Genomic DNA, 19,181 nt, shown 5'->3' with positions numbered 1-19,181 from the left:
ATCTTTACATGCCATTTGCTGCTTTACTAGGATTAACAAAGCGTTCCAAGTATTTTAACAGGAAAGTAATACATTCACAAAAATTCTCATTAAAGCCTTTATCTTCAAGTTACAAGAGACTGCACTTTTTAATGATTAAAAACTGCATACTGAAGCAGCACAGACTTAGAGAATTATTCTGATAGTACTTTTGTTACATACATTTGGGAAGATCCCTTTCTTTGATACATTCTTGTGTCTTGGAGCTCTTTTACTATGGTAATAAAGACTGAATTCTTACTCAGGGATATAATCTGTGGCTATCAATGACTAAGAAACACATCCCTTCTGTTATTAAAACAATTCCAATGTGGAAAAGTTTGGTTTTAAATGTAGAGGGTCAAATTATATTAGAAGTGAGTAAGGCTACAAGCACAACTAAATAGCACCTTTCCAACAAAGGTTTATTTTCTTGCAATTGTCTCTGTTTCATGAAAATTTGTAAGGATTCTTAATTCATGCTTAATTCATACTTTTTAAAATTCAGAAGGAGGCTCCATGTAATTTCCTATCAGTACAGGAATACATTAGGTGAAGAGTAGAGATATTGATATTTGAGGAGAGATATTGATATTTGAGCAGAGATAAACACTTAGAACTCATTGAGATGAATTCCTGGTGCACCACAGCTGAGCCATTGCTTCACAACAGTTTCTCCACCTCCAAATAATCAGAATTCCCTATGAAACATTCTGAAAAGAGGTTTTTCAGAATCAGGGAGTGCTCCCAACATGCACCCTCCAACAAAAATACTGCTGGCCTGTGGTTTGAAATGAAGGGGTCCTAGAGGGCCTTTCTAAATCCTTCTGCAGCGATGTGTGAGCAGGAGGAGAGATGGCCTCTCAAGGGTGATATGGGCCACACTCAGATCTTCATTCTGATCCAGTCCCAGTGCTGAAGCAAAGCTGCTGTGAACTGAGTTGTGCAGTCAGGCCTGTGATGCTGCAGTTCCTAATCCATCTCAGGTTATCTGTGTAATGACTAAATACAGATACAGTTTGTTGCTCTGGGAGACAAACACACATTGCAAATTAAATCAGCTGCTGGAACAACACAAGTATTCTTTGTGCCTGAGGAATGTTGGATGTTCTCAGAGAACTTAGACATTAAGAAATGCAGTTCCTAATTGTTGTTATTCTCCATGCACTTTATTTCTGCATGAATTTGTGATGAGTTATGGATGCACACATTTGTTTGCTTCCTATGCATATGTCTTCTTTTGCTTGTCTCCCTGACAGGTTGCCAGTGCTTTGTTTCTCAAAAATTAAGTTCTCAGAAAGTACTTTTGCAAAGTCCTGGGGTGGCAGGTGTGTGAAAAGTGACAAGAATTTGAGGGCAAAATTGGAAATGTTCGTCCATTGCAAAGGAATTAATTTTCATGGTAATTATGCAAATATATGGATAATTAGGAATCCTTTGGACAGTAAATACATCTTGCAATATTCAATACAAGGCCCTGTGCTATGAAATTTTGCAAATTCTGTTGTACATTGAGATGTGATATAACATGGCATTATGCAAATCCCTACTGGTATCTTGCTATTGTTTTGTGTCTTTTCCATTAATGTGAAAGAACACGAAAAAAAAGGAAAAGCTGGCTGTAGAAGAAGAATTATGCATTTGACTGCATATAAAGTAACTCATGAAAACAATTTTATATGTATTTATACATTTACAGATAAAACAGTTCTGGTTTTTCCTTCATTCATGCATTTAATTTAATAACTTTGAAAGATGCAGATGGAATAGTAACAGTTATATAATTTTGCCAACAGGTTCCTTGCAAGAGTGTTCTGAAAAACACGGAGTCATTTCAGTCAACGAGTTGTTGTTCTCCCCCTCACCACATTTCTGTGGCCACTGTCACCGATGGAAATCACAAGCTCGTTATTATTACTTGAACTGGTGGGTATTACAAAAACAGTAGATCCAATGAAAAATGAAAATGAGGCAACAGCTTGTTGTCTTAAATGCATTAAAGTCAATACTTACAGAACCATTCAGAATTACATTGAATATTAAATGGAGGCAAATAAACATTGTTTTAGCTTTCATTTTATTTTAAAGATCTATTTCTGAATATTTTCCTGTTCATTCTGTATCAGTAGTGAATTTACATTCCTGTGTAAAAAGACTTGGAGGTAACTGCACAATTCAGATTTGATAAGACCAGTGAACAGGTACTGGGGCTCAATGATTTTGTCTGAACTTTGTTGTAAAATAAAAACTAATACTACAAACCATATCAGCATTTGGAACAGGGTATAAATTCTTAGGTAAGAAAAAGATTTTAACACACATTCATTAACTACATTATTTTCAGAAAATGTTAACTTAGTTTTAAATAAATCCTGCATTCAAACATTACATATTTGGCCAAATGCAAATGTCTCTTATATTTCTTATCTACATTCCTGTTGACTTATGTAAAGTTAATATGCAGATATAATTTTGTGTGACCATTTCTTTTACTTTTCTTTGAAAAATGTCCTAAGAGATTTATATTTATCTCTCTCAGCCATTTTAGAACTGGCTTGATAATAATTCTTTGGAAGAGAGATTTTCCCCTAAATGCGCTAAAGTGTTTTCTGAGTTCCAGAACAATCTGAGCCAAAATTTAGTTGATGAGAACTTCCATACTACTACTTGACTTAATCCTGATGTGTTCCAGCTACCATGGGAGTCTGTTTTTTTCTCTGGACTTAAATCAGGGTAACAGAACAAATAGCAAATTCTCCATTGAGGTCTCACTCTAAAATTGAACAAAGCTTTGTTGTCAAAATCAGTGTGTCAAAATCAGTGTTCCTTCTTGAAAGAGGATACTTGTTCTGGAAGACCTAACCTAACCTAGGAGAACTTGATTACAAAAAATAAAAAAATCTCCTTTAGGCAGGATAATGAGTCTAAAGTGCTAGATCAGTGAGCTTTTATAATATATGAACATTAACTCCATCAGGCCCAGTGTAAGACAAATGTTATCAAACAATATTCTCTTCCATTTTATCTTAGTTTTATGAGCTTCCTATGGCACAAACTAAGGAAAAATATTCTTAGGCCTGAGAAGACAAATGCCATCTGTCTGCTGTGTCTGTGCCTGCCGTATGTGATCTCTTCAGCCTGTGAAATACCTGCAGCCAACTTGGTGTGAAGTTAAAAGACAGTTTATTCTTTAGGCAGTGTGATGCTCCTGTAGGCAGCCAGTCAGCTAATCTGGGACATGCCTCCTCTGCTTCTGCATTCTCACAGGTTACTATTTATGTTACAGGCCTGCACCAATTCCCTTCATCCAGTGGAATGATGATCCATCAGCATCCTGCTTTCTTCCTGCCCAAGTCAAGGTACAGTAGTTTCATAATGTGTTACCTGCTGATTATCACAATACAGATTATAAAACCCCAGATTATTGGTGGTTATCACAATACAAAGGTCTGCTGCCATCAAATACCAGACATTTTGGAGGAATTTCTTTGCACTGCAAGAAGCTTTCGAGCTCACAAAAGACTTCAATTGAAATGTTCACCTTATGGGCCCTCTTACCAGACTGCTGACATTCTGAATCCTTTAGAGCTGCTCTTGGCCTCAGTTGCTGAATAGTGGAACTGTCTCCTCTATCAAGACAGCTCTAATTTCAGACCATATCCCACTCCTGAATTTACATGTACATGTCAGTGTCTGGTCTGTTGCTTAAGTTTTAATATTCTAGATTTGAGAATCAGAAGAAACCAGAATAAGCAATTAAATAAATGAATTTAATAAATAAATGATTGAAAAATAATTTATTAAATTAGTGAACTTATTTACTTAATTAATTGAAAATATCTAGCATGCCAATAGCAATACTTCTGTGCTATTAGCCTGAGAGCAGTTCAATTAAAAAAAAAAATAATAACTTCTAGTTGACTAATATTAATGTGGTGAATAAATATGCTACCAAGAAAACTGTTTATATTTTCAAGGCAGCCAAGCATCTGCACACAAACAATTTCTGTCTCGCAGCAGAATTTTATTCAGTGTCTGAAAATGCAGAGGAAAAAAAGCCTTTGCTCTTTCTCCTTCAAAACAGACAGGAGTGTGTTTACTTTCACCAAATACCCCCAGATGTGGGACACTCTCAGGAGCATTCAGTTGCTGTAAGAGTAAAACTTTCTTATTCTTTCCCATAAACATCCTGCACATGCATCTCCTGTGTGTGTGCCCTCAGCGAGGGAGGAAGGAAGTCCTGCCAGACTGCCTGTGTATTCAGTTGGGAGCTCCTGCTGGGCAGCCAAGGCACAGGACACAATTCCTATACAAATGGGCAAAGGTATCTACATTCCACAGCGCCAAGCAACCATCAAATCCAGGAGAAATTCCTGGTCCTCCTCCTTGCCCTACTTCAGGCATCTGGGAATCATTGAAGTCTTGCAAATAACTGAAAATATTACATCTGGTCACTGATCACATCGTGCTAAAGTATACATTTCATCTACCCATCCTAATTTTCTTCTCCATTTTACCCCATATTGTGAGACAGGATATTAAAATAAGTTCTTCTTATTTCTTTGAGGGAGTGTAACAACATTTTCCAGACATAATGTGTCTCAATTTTCTCCTAAATGTATTATTGTTATTTCTCTAGAGCCATAAAAATGGCATACCACAAACGTCAACGGTGTTTAAAAGCCTGTCTTAGTGGGGGAAAGGGACTATGAAATAGCATGGTTCCTTTTGTAAGAAAAAGCATGAAAACTTTTCTAAAATAATTGTTCAATAAAATAAATGATACCAAAAAGTCACTACAGCGTAGGATATAACTCTTCTTCCTGAAACCTGCAGCCTTCTTCCGTATGTTTTTATCATCTGTGATTAATGTACCCCCATCCAGGTTTTGCTGGTAAACCCTTATAATACATCACTGCCTTATCTCTTTGTTTCTCCTTGTTTATATGATGCTGCATACCCTTGTGAAAGGGAAACTAAAAGTGACATTTGGGATGTATGGCGGGATTTTTTAATATTTACTTTGGCAGATCTTAGTACAGATACAGATTTGGTGACAATATCAAGAGTCAAACACTATCAATTTGTTGTAAGGCACATAGACCAACAGCAGAAAAATAATCAGGCAAAAATTTAATCAGGCAAGTGCTAAATAAAGGTGTACAGCGGGACCTATCATAGCACCTGTTTTGTACCATATCTACATACACCATGTTTAATTTTCCATAACACAACAGGCAAAAACATGGAAATAAGATCCCAACATCCACAGTTAATGTGAAAAGACCCAGAGCAGAAAATGCTTATTTTTAACGTAACTTAAATCACTCAAAAAATTCTGCCTGTTGTGCCACGACATGAACGTAGCTGGTTATCAGTGCAGAATTTACACTGCTGTATCTGTCCCACCTGGAATTACAGACCCACCACTCAGTGGTGCAAGGGGCACAGAGGAGGCAGACACATTGAGGAATTTGCTACAAACAGAAAGCAAAATTGTCTATAGCAGGGAAAACTCCAGTTACTAAGAATAGAAAACCTTTTCTCAGCACAACAGTTTTGGGCCTTGACCAGTTATTTTTCTTTTTTCAGCGGCACAGCAAAACTTTCCACCACTTTTTGTATCTGGTTCCAATGAACTAATAAACTCCCGATACGAGCCTTGATAGCGCTTATCAACTTGTCACGCATGGCAGTGTTTGTTCACTTGCAACAAGAAAATGTTTATCTTTTTGCTACACTCAAAGCAAGCAGCAGAACTGAAAGTTCCTGTAAGAAGAGCTGGCAAGTGGCCTGCAGTCTAGAGGCTTTGGTTTACTCCGTTTTGTTGTTTGGTCCCAAAATTGTTTTTCTCAGCCCAAATTTTTCTATGCTCTGAGATTGGTAATAATTATCTACAGACTAAAAAATGTTCCAAAATGAGGTGCAGCACCTTAAAGTTACTATTTGTTCTTTCCTACCTTTTAACGCCTGAGTGTTAAACACGTAGATCGGGACTGGGAGATGCAGAATCACAGAAGAGAAATTAAGTCTCTATCTCCCCAAATAGGTTCAAAACTCCATGTTTCTGCTGTAACACAGTAGATTTCTTGTGCATTAGTATAAAACACTGAAGTGTTTTTAAGATGTTCTGTAGGTAGAATGGGAAAACACATTCTTCTGTTGTCTGAAAAGGTAAGAATGTATCCTTGGAATATATAATAATGTCAATACCTCCCAATAATTATGCTTCATTAGAAATGTTAATATTTTTTTTTTTTGCATTAAGATAAACTTGCTATTAGAGGTATTGTAATATACTCTGCAGATCTGCTGTTCAAGTGCACTGCTCTGCTCATCTTCATTCCTAGTGAAACCAGTTAAAATTGTGTCGCTAAAGTTTGTTTTGTCTGCCAACCGCAGTTGCAGGCAGTTTTTCAATCCCACTGTTAACAGCGACAAAGGAGATTCCTTAGGGAGTTAAGTGGGATGAAAGTCGCGCTGCAGCAGTCGCCCATCTCTTTGCTGCCTTGGGGGTGACCCTGGGGGTGACAGAGCCAGCGAAGCCCCCGAGCAGCAGCGGCAGGAGCGCGGTGCGCGGTGCTGGCCGGCAGTGCCGGTGCAGCACAAAGGACAGAGGCACGGGCGGCCCTGCCCGAGGGACCCGCTGGCCCCTCCGGGGGCTCCGGGCGCGGCCCCCCAGCCCGCCCTGCTGCCCCCTGTCCTGCTGCAGGGGCTGCGTGACCCCTGGCCCAGGAGAGCTTCGCGTGCGTTCATGGTCCTGCTTCAGGGGGAAACCCAGAGCCCTGAGCTGCCCACCCGGTGTAGTTTCCCCCCTCGCTCCCCGGGGTGTTTTGTTTGCAGGAGCGGGGTGGGTTATCAGGGACTGACACCTGGGCCTTGGGCTCTACTTGCTGGCAGGAGGAGCTGCCTCTGGTGTGGGGTGGGGTTTTTTTTGACTTCTTGGAACTTTCTGTTTATTAACTGGATAATCTGGAGGGGAGAGGATAGCAATGGAGCTGGTGCAGAAAGATACTCTGTTGTAGGCCAGAGATGACTATTGCAGATTAAAATGCATCCTGAAATGAGGTGGGAGCTGCTCTGCTCCCTCTGACAGGTGAAGTGCCTGCAGTACCTTACCTGGCTTAGGTTCATCAGGCCATTTTCCACCCTCCTGTGACTGGTCAGGGGGCAAAGCAGGGCCCAGACCCTGATTCCAGAACCTCCTGATGCAACATTCATCTCCTAATACTCAGACTGAAACAAGAACTCTATAATTTTCATTTCAGATATGTTCTAAGAAGGGGTTTGTTTCCTTTTTTGGTTTTAAATACACCCAGAGTTTTAAAAGAATAAAGTTGTGGTACAGGTTAGAATAAATTTCTATGATGATTTTATATGAATTATCAAGGTACTGAATCTAGATTATTTGACTATGAGCCCAGATTATATCACAAAGTCTGTGTTTGATTCAAACTATAATCTGGGGATCTGCTGGACTCACTCAGTGCCCCTTACTGCCAACTGCAGTCATGGGATAGTTCTGTTAGGGATTAGTTCAGAACTCCAAAAATGACTAGCACAGATTCCCTGGCGTTGTATATGAATATCCTATTGCTTCCTCTGTTCAAAATTAACCTGCTGCAATCTGGTTTGATATTTATGCTGCTCTCACTGTTGAGATTGCCAAAGGCCTCAGTCAGCAGTCACAACAGTGATGTACATTTAATTTTTAAAAGAATATGCAGAATACAATTTGTCATTGGAAAAGTAAGGAAAATTTTGAAGTGGCTTTTTCTTTATAAAACCAAACCAATACCCAGTAATCAACCAAAAACCAATTTTGATTAAGAATTCATTTTCTCAGTAGATTATTTCTTGGGCAATATCACCTGTTAAGTCTAACTACTGAAGAAATTAATCATCTCCAAATATTTCAGCTTCTATTTTAATTGCTTAAGTGTAAAATAGGTCATATTATCTATCTTGATGAAAGCCTGATTAGGAAATGTGTGATTTCTTTTACTGATCTTTATTAACTTACAATGATTCCTGTATGCCCTTCCAGCTCTAGCTGAGATTCTGTCAGCTCTGTACTTCTTAACTAATGTTTGCATTTGTTTAAAATACAACCACTTCAGTCACAGTCTTGGCACTGGTGATTTAAATATGGGAATAAAATTGTTTGCATGCATTCAAAAGTTAAGGAGAAGAAAACAAAACCATTTACACTTTAATCAGCCATCAATGGCAACAAATGAATTCTGTAGTCTAAATAACATTTAAATAGTGTACATACAGTTGAGGTAATGTTCAAAACTTGAGATAATAATGGGTTTCTTCAATATATAAATGAATTGGTTTCTCTTATTCAGCCTATTTAATAACTGCATGCCTTTTCTGCTACTTTGATTTATCTGTTGGGAGACTGTTGGTAATCACAAGAATTTTATATATAATAAAAAATATAAATATATATAATAGAGATATCTAATAAAAAACTGAAACGCTGTTAATGCTCTTCCATTTTGTAAAAGAATCAAAGCATTCTCATATTACTCATTTCTTGGCACATAACAAATATATAATATCTTTTCCACTGTGGAAATTCTAGTTGAAAAATATTACCTACTTGCTACTGTTCTAACTTTTAGAGCAATTTGTCTCTTGGTTAATGTCTCTTGGTCCTGTAATTAAAAGAAATCAAAACCCCTAAAAAGAGGCTAAGAGAAATCTTCACTTTGCTCATATTTAAAGGACAAGTAGAGAAAAATATGATCTTTTACAAAATGTTTAATACTGAAAGCTACTCCCAGCCTATTCCCAAAGAGCTTTTAGCTTCAGTGGACAGTTTTACAGATGACTTTTGCAGGCCTCCCTCTTTTTGTGATGTACCATTTCAGACCAAAATGATTTAAATACTTCAAACAGCTTGAAGCAAGTATTTGATTTCAAAAGCTTAAGTATACATCTCAAACCATGTGCTTGGCTCTCATTTTCTGATGCTTATTCTTCAGTGATAAAAATGCGTAAAAAAAAAAAAAGACAATTGTGTGTCAGGTGATTCCTATTAGATATAAAAGGGACTGGAATTTAGTGTTACTTATTTTGATTCTTTTCCTTGAATTCAATCTCAGGATTGCTGGGTCTAACTATATATTTTGCTCGATAGTAATGCCGTATGATAAATATATTTTTGCCTATTTGCAGAGCACATGTTCAGAAGGAATCTGACTTCTGCTCTGGCCTGGATGTGTATAGGTAGGTTTGTGTGCAAGAATCAGCTGTTGAAGCCTACAAGTTATGCAGGCAAGAAATTTTATGAAAGATTGCTTACCTTAGGAAAAAAATTAATTCTGATATCCTTGAAAGATTACATGTAAGATAAGATGCTGACACAGGACAAATACAAAATTAGATCAGTTTTAGTGCTCAAATCTATCATCACAGTATTCTTTACATCATACTGTGACTAGCATAGCCCCCAAAAGACTTTTAAAAAGTAATTAAAACTCCAGTCTGTTCATATTAGGTCTTCTATATCAAGGTGATATGTTTTGTAGCTCTGGGACTACTCCCTTCACTGATCCTTAACACTGCAGAACTCCACAGAATATGTGCTGTCTCATGCCTTTTTTTTTAACATTTCCAATTAGATGCAGAGTCTTTACCTAAGGAATGTGACTTGGAAATAAAAAGTTTGCTGAACATGCACTTTGGCATGGTTAGAAAAAAACATGCCAAAACCTTTACAATTACAATTAATAGTTTGTTAAATTTAACACCTTGTAAGTGACTTATAATTCCAAAGGCTGGATATGGCTCGAGCCAGTGTGTGTGACACATTCCCTTTATGTCAGAAGGTGCTAGGGATCACTTTGTGTCAGCAGTCCAAACAGAAACACTGAAATATGGATATGAAAACTTAGAATTAATATAATGACTGTCTTTTTCTCCTGCTCTGTGTCTGCACATTCATCTGAAATGCTGTTGCATGGAGCAGTGTTGTGTGTCGGGGTGCACGTGCCGGTGTGTTTTGCCCTGTGAGTACAATATTGTTCAACACTGCTTGTTCAGTCCTCCCAGAAAGGGACGTTCTTGCTATTGTGGTGTTTATCTGGGCATCAAAAGGGCTGAGTTTCAGCTGTAACAGCAATTCCACTTTGTGACCTGTAGGACATGACTTGACCTGTAAGGTTTTCTTGCCTGAAAAATGAGACACAGTCCTTTAGCAGAATGAAGAGCATTTACTTGGAGATTAAACTTTAATATAAAAGAGGTGGGGTGAAGCTACCCAGCTAATGTCTTCCCTGTGTCACCCAGCATTTTGAAGGCTATTTAAAGATATTAGTAGGCAGTGTCAGAGGGACGATGTGACACCATCTATTATTTCTTTTAAGCTCGTCAATGAAGTCAAGAGTCCGTTTAACACAAAGCAGTGACAGTGCTGTCCCACACACAGCTACTGAAATAAATGTTACCAGCACTGCACATGTCAAACAGATGATATATTGGGCTGAAATTCCCAGGCACAAACAAACCATGTTTACACGTGTATGTTGTGCCTCCTCCTTCAAGAAGTGGAAAACTGCAGACGCCAGGGGAACCTGTTCCCCAGCAGGAATAAACTGTGCCCAGGAGATCCCTGGAGATCTCTCACGCTCACTCAGAGGGGCAGAGAGAGGAGCCATGCAGCATTCCCAATGGAATGGGGCATCCCACCTTCCTCTAAAGCCTCTCAGCAAGAGGAATGCCCACACAAAGACCTTTCGAGTTGAATAAGCACAGAACAGCTGAGAACCCACAACATCTTTTCTAGGTTTAATCATAATTTTATTTTGGGACTAGATGAAAACTTGGGTATTTTGGTACATTTGATTTAAATAAAAGTACCGGACAGATCTATGCATTTGATAAATGACCTGATGCATGTTTCTAAAGTCGATACATATTCTAAGTGAGGTCCACCTGAGCAGTCATTCAAGTTGTCTGGCAAAATGTCTGACATATTTTCAGAGACACATGCTAAATTCTTATGTTAAAAACAAGTTAATCGTACCAAAAGAATGAAGCTCTCACTCTTAAGCCAAAATATATCCCTCTTCATAATACCATGCAGTTATCAGCATGTGCCTTGGATTTATGACTTATGACATTTGTTTACCAACAGGTGGTTGCATATCTTGCCATTTATATTTTAAGCAGCAGTAAACACAACTAAAAATAATATAAGACAAACAAAATAAAACTCAGTGGTGTTTTTCAAGTGTTTTTAGAGAAAAGCTGTATTTTTAAGCCAGGTCTTCGAGTAGTTCTCACCAGGCCCAGCAACACAGAAGAATACTGCAAGAGCAATAAGGATTTTTAGGGGCATTATGATAGTGTAAAGGAAACACATCTGCCCCCAAAAGTCCCTCATTTTCCCTGCGGTTCAGAGCCATGCAGGATGTGGTGAATGCTGTGGAACATCAAAAATGAAACTATAAAGAAAAGATTTTTAAGTTAGAACAACTTTCCAACAATACCTCAGGATTTCATCATTTGCTGTTAGTTCACTGCACAGGAAAATTGGAGTTTTTCAAAGAGCCTCTAAGTCATTGCTCTGAATGCATAAAATGGTCCTGTCCATTCAACAAAGTGAATTCTGAGGCAGCACTCTAAGAAATACTGTTGGTATTGGAAGTGCAAAACATTTTGCAGGAAGTCCAGACAACACAGGACAGTTTTTCTTCTTTCAGCTCCCCAAAAGCAAAAAATAAAACAGAATAATCATCATTAACCATGGATCTGCATTTCTCATTTTTAAGGATACTTCAGTAACACTGAACATCAGTTTATAGAAGAAAATTACTCATAACAGAATCATATAACAACTTTAATTTTAAAGAATTTAAAGATATTTTCTAACCCTCTAGGCAGTTTTCTATATATACAGAAAGACCATTCAGAGTAAATATACAAAGAAGAATCCCAATTTAGGAAAGACTGAATACTCCATATTTATAAATATGCTTAGTAAATCAGGTAGCACATTTGAACTCTTGAGTTATGGCTATTCAATTGACATGCCCAATGAAAAGTTACTATTTTAAAATAATCCACACTGAATAGCACCTGACAGGCATAATCTTCACAGATTCTTGTAGCATAAGGTATAAAATATATCACTGAAAAAAAGCAATGCCCAGTTCCTCATATATTATTTAATATGATGGGCTGTGTAATACATTTGCTCTGTATTCATGTTAAAATATAATAAAAAATTAACCCAATTCTTTCCTCGGGTTCCAGAAATTTTAATGTGATCTCACTTGCAATTTTTATGGCTGTAGGTCCAGTGAATTCAGTGGAGATCCCTCTGACTGACAGCAGCATCCAGGCACCTACTGACAGAGGTGCGTGCAGTTGGTGTGATTTGAAATAGGCCTTTGATTACAAAAGAAAGCTTTGATACAAACAGCAGCAGCATCAAAGCAGAGATCTAGATTTTGCTGACCTTAATAGCCATGTTAACAGCAGCAATGTACAACAAACAGAAATGCCCCTTCAGTGCAATTACTGCATTCACTTATTTTTCTTGACACACGGGGCCAATCCTGAAACATCCTGAATGGATTTTTCTCACCCTTTCCTAAAGCCCTTTGTATGTGCCTTGTTGTAGGTGACAGAACACATTTTGTCCTTTGTGTGTGTGTGGTTTGTTTTAATTCTTATCCTGACCTACAAACGAAAGTTTTACTTAAAAAAATCAGTTTTTAGAGACAATTTGGTATTGGTTCTCATAGAAAGGCCATGGGTTTGGTAAAAGGATTTGGTCTGTCTGGCTGAAGCTTAGATACTTTCAACAGAAAAATGCATCAATACTACTTTACACTGGTGAATTGTAGTCTCCCTCATTAACAGCTAAATTAAAATATTACAGCAGTATTAATTGAAAAGGTCAAAATAGTTTTGTTTAAAGCTTTTCACATGCATCCACAGTGTAAGGAATCAGTATATTAGAAAATCAGATAGAACTGATGTATCATTTTTAAGACTTTTGAGCTCAGTTAAGAGCAAGTGTGCTCCAAACAGGAAAAGAGAAAAAACTGTGGAGCCTGTTTGTAGAGAATTCTGATTCCAATGCAAAAAATAAAATGTTGGTAACTGAAGAGCTTTATATCCAACAGGCAGTGAGAGACCAGGGGTAACCTTCTGATATCAGCTGCTGACATGCAGTCCTGTCAGCTGGCTCAGAAAGCAAGTTACTTCAGTAATACATGTTAGCCTTATTTTTATTATCTTTATTTACTCTGTGGGTGTTATAGAAAGGTCCTGAAAAAAATCTGCAAGCTGAATAAATCCATTCACACACCGCCTACAGGAACCTCAGAAACAGGAATTATTTGGGTACTTTGACAACAGGTAAAACACCTGATTCTTTGTTTGTTTTTTCCATGTTTCTATCCTTTACCAAATTCCCTCTGCATCTGCATTGTTTGACTAAGAAAAGCATATGACACTGCAGCAAGCCATCAGTGCATTTATTAACTGCTGTGCTCTGAGAACTGGGCAAATGATGCTTTCAATTCATTAATTTCACCAGAAGCTTCATAGTCTCAAGCCACCTGGGCTGAACTGGACTTGGCATTTCATGGCATACAACTACTTTTCTACCACTTCTTCCATTACAGGTGCAGCTTCCAGGTGATAGCAGTGTTTTTCCACAGACATTTTAAAGCCATTAAAAAAAAAAAAAAAAAAAATTTTTTTTGCTTCATAACCTATGAAATATTATTTTTAAGATAAAATAAAAAAATGATGCTTTGAGTGATGTCTTTAAAAATTATACCTGAACACACCGGTGTGTGTTCACATCGATTTTCTTTGTGGTGTGAGGTGCAGGTTTTACCCAGGCAAGCAGTGCTGGTGGATGACACTGCAGCAGGGAGACAAGGACAAGGCACAGCTTAAAAATCAGCCCTTGGGTGTCTGTGCTCTCGCTTGGAAAAAACCCTGGATGGCTTCCTAGGAAAGGCATGACTGATATTGTAGCCTTTGCTAAGGCAAAATTTTCAGTTGTTCCAGATCAGGAGTTTCCAAACTCAGGGTCGTTACCTCTCCCTCTCTTTTTCTATGGCTGGATCAGAGGGGAGTCACAAAACTTTTCTGTTGCAACACGAGGTCAGGAGATGTCAAAGGTTGAGGCCCTGCTTCAGAAAACGCAGGCCACAAACCAATCCCCAGCCATGCCACTGGATTCTGGGGGAGATCCTGATCTTTTCACTGCTTTCAATAAAATTTCAAAAGTAAACAGATTAGGCCATTTGATAATCCTCTGCTGATTCAGTGTGTTTGTAAGCTGAGTTTTTTTAAAGGGTTGCTTAAAAATCCAGAAAAGTCATTCTAAAAATGTAGTTTTAAATTTCTTTTAAATAGAAAGATAGCTGGTAGGACTTTCAATTTTATAAATTATAAATGCAATAAATAATTGGGCTTGATATTTCTAAACATTATTTTTTCAATAATTCATGACATTTTTTACCTCGAGAAAAATTAATTTTTATTACAAACATACCATCTACTTTTTATCTTCTGTCAATTTCTTTTTTTTCCTCATAACAAATAGCAAGATAGACTGATCCCAGGTATTTAATTATTAATGCTCTGGATACACAGTGCACTTCAGGAGCCTCAGCTCTGCGGCCACCACCCCAAGCTGCACACAAACCTGGGGGGAAAACCAGTGTGAGGGAAAGAGATCAAATTTTTATAACACAGATGTTTAGGGCATCTATCACTGTTTTGTCTCATCATCATTAATTTAGAGAACACATAGAAAATAAACATACTTTTAAAGTTTTAAATACATGCACAATATCCACAGTAGTGGAAAACTGTCTGTTTTACTGCACACCAGAGACAAACAGGAGCTCCTTCTGTAAGCTCAGTAAAGGGAAAAAAATGTGAATAAAAATGCTGTGTGAGGAAGGCCTAGAGAAGTGTAACTGTGTTCTTTAACACTACTCATTAATCATTCAAACAGTGTATTAATTCTATAGCTGGGTTACTAGTGCTAGAAGGAATGCATGTTAATTTTATAGATCATCAATAGAGAATCAAATAGAACCTGTTTTAAAAAATAATCTAAAAATAGCTGATCAGCACAGTGTGCTGCTTAAAGTACATCTTACTGAAAGTAACAGTGCAAAATTACATGTTTTAATTTAAGAGCTTCAAAGTAACAGTTGGTAAGAAGCAACTGCTGTATTTCAGCTGATCTCTGCTGCTGTTCAGGTATGTAGGTTTGCTTCTCTTTTCCCTTAAAGATCCTCACATTGATCCACTTTCTAATCTCTGATTCTCTGCTCTTACATTCTCAGAATCCTTGGGAAGAGACCAGAGGGGTTAAACCAACACAGATCTGACAACTTGTAAGTCTGAAATGTGTTCACAAACTAAGTACTATAACTCAGAAATGAAAAATTTCTACAGTTAAGTTCGTAGCTTAATTGGCTCATGAAAATTTAACCTTTCATAAATGCTGCCTTTGAACAGCATTATTTCATGCAGAACAGTAGCTAAAAGGCATATTAGCAGCACAGTTCTGACCTAAGCTCCTTCAAATCAGATTTCGGTCTTAAACAAGTGAGGAATTTGTTGCACTGAGGTTTGGATATGTCCTATTTCACTTGTATTGCTATAAAATTTAAAATGTCAGAATTCTATAGAAAAATCTTGGTAATTCATCCTGCTATCCATTTGCATAAATGTTCAGATCCTGCTTATAGTCACGTAGAACAACTTCACTTTACCAGTGTCTCACTGGGTAACTTCAGCTGAATTTCCAGGCCTTTCTGAAATATTCAAATTGGTTCACTCTGAGTAGGTCAGCACTTAAAATTAATCTGACTGCAATGACAATGTGAGCACAATGTGAATGTCTAGATGTTTAACGTGTAACTTAAGGAGGTGATTAGCTGGCATAAAATGTCAAAACTGTGACAGACACGTTTACACCAACTGAGAGGATGCTCCTGTGTGTATTTTGTGTGCACATGCTGCATACATGAGCCATTGTAGAAATTACATGGTGTGAGTGTCATGTGTTTCACTGAGTGTTAAACATCTGTGCAGGCTATTTGGAACACAGAAAGTTCACTGTATCTACTGTCATTTTCAACACTTCCCAGAACCTCATGAGGAAAGCACAGCTATGTCATTTTTAAGTAAAAATTATGCTTAAATTCTTTAGGACATTGATACCAAAATGTAAATAATAACTTGAACTTAAACAGCTCTACCAAGCTCAGGTTTACAGTGCCTTATTCATAAATATACATTCTACAACTTTTAACAGGACAAAAATTAGTAGTCTTTAAATTGATCCATAGGTACAGACCGTGCATGTGGAGACACAAACACACACACACAAAGAAACAGCTGGTTGAAGAGATACATTAAAACTCTGTGAGCCAAAAAAAAAAAAAAGAGAAGGGGATTGACAGTACAAATGCTACCAGTGCTTATATGTTTTCAAGGTTTAAACTGCCTCTGTTTTTCAGGGACTTCCTTTTCTCCCAATTCACCTGTACTGAGAGACCACTCTTTGAGAGAGAACTTTTTCTTCATCTTTTGCTGGCTTTTTAAGAGAAAAACACCACCAACAGCTAGAAAGCTTTTATGTTTACCTTTGAAATGATAATATTTTCTATCCACTTTTTATCTCTAAAGACAACATTAAAGTTAGAACACGATTATTTATTTAAAGTGTAGCAGCCTTTTACTAAGTGCAGCAGTAGTTTACTATTAAGGTTAATGTCCAGTGTAAGAGCCATAATGTGCTGTTTTCTTTTGCAGAACAAAGTGACCACCAAAAGCGGGACTTTGTGGGCCAGTTGGATAAAACATAAGCTCATCTCGCCCCCAAAACCCCGACTCTGGAACCACAACCTTCCAAGATTCAATTTGTAAGTAAAGTATGTTTGTAAGATATGCCAAATCAACTGAGTCATCGCTTATAGAGTGGGTAATTTTCAGACTAATAAAAAGAGAATGTTGTAGCCAAGTCACAATACACGCTCCTTCATTTTCTGGACAGCAGGAATTGCTAAGAGATATTATTTGTTTTTATTCATATTTTATGATTTATTTATCAGGCAGGTAAGAAATACCTCCTCTAAGTGTCTATAAAATGACAGAACTACTCAGAATAACAGTTATTTATTAGACCTAGGACTCAAACTATCTATTAAGACTTCTTCTCAAAGTGGGTGACAAATTATTGTGTATCTGTTCCACTGTATCAGACTAAAGTAGACACATTATAGAGAAATGTCTGTCAATATTCTAAATTTCTTATTTGTATGATAAAATACAAAATATTTTCACTTTACTTGAAACAAGTCTTTTCCCATTAACAATGATAATTTCAAGTATTCAGCTGTGTGTCTACATCTTACCACCCTGAGTATGATGTTTCCTAAGAACTTCTTTCAAAGGTGAGAGGAAATAGAGAGATTCGTGGACAAGGAACGTATTTTCTAAATCCTCACTTTATAATTCCAATAGAACTTCTAAATAAAACCCAAGTTTAAAAGCATTATAGTTTACACTTGGATGGCTGAAGTAGGTAAATGCTGTCAGTTACTTTAAAAGAAATTAATTACTGTGCTTGAAAAGCCACTGTTACATTCATTCTGCTTTTGATAATCAAAATACAGAGCCGAAGAACGCTGTCCTAGCTGAACCACTGCATAATCAACTAACACATCTTGACAGGAAAACACAGAGAACTTGATGGAAATTCTGGCTAAGTAGAAATGTTTAAATAATTCCCCTTTCTACAGGCCACACATTTCAACCGACTTATTTGTGGCTGTGCCGATTTAGGTGGCTTTGCTGGCCATGATTTCACACGAGCCGCTCAGACGGTTCGCATCGACACGGCGCGTTTGTAGTTGTTGGTGCGGGGCGAAAGTCGCCCCGGGAGCCGCCCGGAGGCGGCGGGACGGGGCCGGGGCCGGACCCCGCGGGGAGCGAACACACCTGTGGCTCCCGAGGGTGCGGGGCACGGGCGAACCGCCCCTTCCCGCGGGGCGCGGCGGGCCCGGCCCCCTCCGCGGCCTGCGGCAGGTGGGACGCGGGGCCGCGCCGGGAGCCGCCCGGGGATGCGCTCCCGGGGCTTCGCTCCCGGGGGTTCGCTCCCGGGGCTGCGCTCCGGGGATGCGCTCCGGGGGATGCACCGGGATGCGCGGCCCCCGCGCCGCCCCCGCCCCCCGGGGCGCCTTTCCGCGGCCGCGCTGGCTCGGCCGCGCCCGCCCCGGCGGAGCCGCCCCATCCCCGGCAGGGCGCGGCCCCGCTGCCCGCGGCGGGAGCGGGCGCGGGGCGGCGGCCGCACCTGCGGCCTCGGCGGGGCCGTGCGGGGGCCGCGCTGCTCCCGCGGGAGGGCGCGGGGCGGGGGCGCGGGGGGACAGCGCGACTCACCGCTTGTCAGTGCCCCTGGCGGGGCCCCCCCGGCCGGGGATGGATCCACGCCCGCAGCGAGCGGAGATCCCGAGCGCAGCGAGCCGCTCGCCGGGCAGGTCCGCGTTCTTGAAAGGAGACAGCCCCTCCGGTCCTCGCTCCGAGCCGGCTCCTTCCGTTGGCAAAATCCTGACTCATTACATAAAAAGATCACCCTGCCAGGCGCCCTGAAACATTTCTTCATCACGGTCACGCCACAAGCTAAACAAGAGGCCACATCGAGGGGAGGGGGGAGAGGGGGAAGCGGAGGGAGAAAAAAAAAATCCAGAGGTTTTTTTTTCTTTAAGATCCTCTTCTTTGAAAAAGGGAGGAAAAAAAAAAAAAAGAAAAAAGCCACAACAAAAAAAATCAACAAAGTGCAGGGAAGAAAAAAAAAAAAGCAGCCACCAGGAAAAAACTAGAGAAGATTCACTCATTGTTGCCACAAAGACACCTCTCCCCTTCCCACTCCCTCTCCATGCTCGTTCCTCCAACAGTGCTACAAAGACGTGCAGCCTGCGCCGGGAGTTGTGAGCCCGAGCCGTGAGCTCCTCAACTCCGCGGGGGCCGTGCCAGGAGCCCCGGGGCGCACAGTCCTCCGAGAGGAGGTGTGGTGAGTCCAAGACCGTCCGAAAATTATTTTTTTTCCTAGAAACTACCACCAAATATAGTAACAGGGAAGGGGTATTCCTAGAAATTCG

General features: G+C 39.4%; 1 long non-coding RNA gene across 1 annotated transcript in view; it reads right to left on the bottom strand.

The window, feature by feature from the left end:
- LOC126640872 (uncharacterized) overlaps positions 1 to 18,827 on the bottom strand; it is a 29,447-nt gene extending 10,620 nt beyond the window's left edge. Inside the window, exon 1 of the long non-coding RNA XR_007629165.1 lies at positions 18,463 to 18,827. This is a non-coding gene — a long non-coding RNA (uncharacterized LOC126640872). The remainder of the gene's footprint in view (positions 1 to 18,462) is intronic.
- Positions 18,828 to 19,181: the final 354 nt, after the last annotated feature.

Source organism: Myiozetetes cayanensis, unplaced genomic scaffold (genome assembly GCF_022539395.1).
Source record: "Myiozetetes cayanensis isolate MyiCay16 unplaced genomic scaffold, myiCay2020 scf20-37, whole genome shotgun sequence".
In the NCBI taxonomy this organism is placed as follows: domain Eukaryota; kingdom Metazoa; phylum Chordata; class Aves; order Passeriformes; family Tyrannidae; genus Myiozetetes; species Myiozetetes cayanensis.
Note: the sequence above shows the minus strand (reverse complement) of the source record. Positions and strands in the feature narration are given on the sequence as shown.